Consider the following 1300-nt stretch of genomic DNA (forward strand, 5'->3'; position numbering starts at 1 on the left):
TCTGTTTTATGCACATATTTATCTTTAAGAAAAGTGCACAGTAGAGAAGGGTTCTATATATTGAGTAGGGGACACACTTCTAGGTAGGCGGTATTCTATTCTAGGAAGCTTTTGCCATGCAGGTTCGGTGCTTTATCCGAGAATCCCAAGAGGTGCTATTGTAGCAATAAGAAATTCGTTTATTTTCAGTTCTTCATTAGTGCATTGATAATATATTGTTTATTCCATGTAATACCTCAATATTGTATGATCAAATTACAGTTAAGATTGTCATAATATTTTGACTTACCCTCTTTTAGAGGGAAACTAGAGTGTGTGTCAAGCTTGCACGTCACAATTGTATCATGCAGAGTTTACCTAGTATGAGTTTTGTGGATCTAAGTAGCCAGATACCTATTGGAATTCAAGAGGGAACAATACTACAAAGTGGGAAAGAGGTTTTGTAGTTAACCTGCCTTTCACATTATGGTTGGAGTCGGTTTGTTGGCAAGATGTTGGATACCCCAACTTCCTTTTTATGACTGAGTGCAAGATTGAATCCTTCGACATATTCCTCACTCAATTGTCATTAAGCGATGGGTTTTCTCAGAAGTGCTTCACATCTATAAACTTTACCAGAGTTGTTATTGAGTCTTTGGATGTGGTTATCTTTTCAAAGCACACATGTACAAGAAGATGAGAAATAATATGCCCGACTAATTTCAAGTTATCTTCCTGCGAATAGGGTGTTCCCTTCCATAAACCTGATGACTCGATCTACTTCTTTCTAGTGAACAAATTTGGGACTTTTCATGAATTGTGAGACAATTTCAACCCCATAATTATCAGTTTTTTATTTAAAGTTATACCCACTAGATTACAACCCGCACAAGGAGAATTCCATTCTCATTTCAAAAGAACCTGCAATTGACTTATACCCTGCTATTTAATATTTTTTGTATTTCTTCGCATCCATGGCCTATGACATAAAGACACAACAAGTTACCTTGCATTTTCTATACTAACACTCCTAAACAATAATAAAGTATGCCCAAATCTGTCATTTCAAATGATCTATGCATCTCACCTTTTTTTTCTTTCAATTGTTGAAGTTGTTACCTATATTGATGAGATCATCAACGACCGAGGCCACAGTGACAATATCTGTTAGAGTTTTATCTGTGCTGCACTAAACGTGTTTTTCCTTTAGTAGCACTACAATACAATGTAGTTTCCATTCACTGGAGAAGTGTACCCAGTAGCAGCCTTGGTATGTGTGGAAATGGGTTGAATTCATAATAGACTTTATCTATTGTTTTGA

This window comes from Pinus tabuliformis, chromosome 6 (assembly GCF_031772625.1).
Source record: "Pinus tabuliformis cultivar Carrire ecotype Pingquan chromosome 6, CPIR1, whole genome shotgun sequence".
NCBI classification, from domain to species: Eukaryota; Viridiplantae; Streptophyta; class Pinopsida; order Pinales; family Pinaceae; genus Pinus; species Pinus tabuliformis.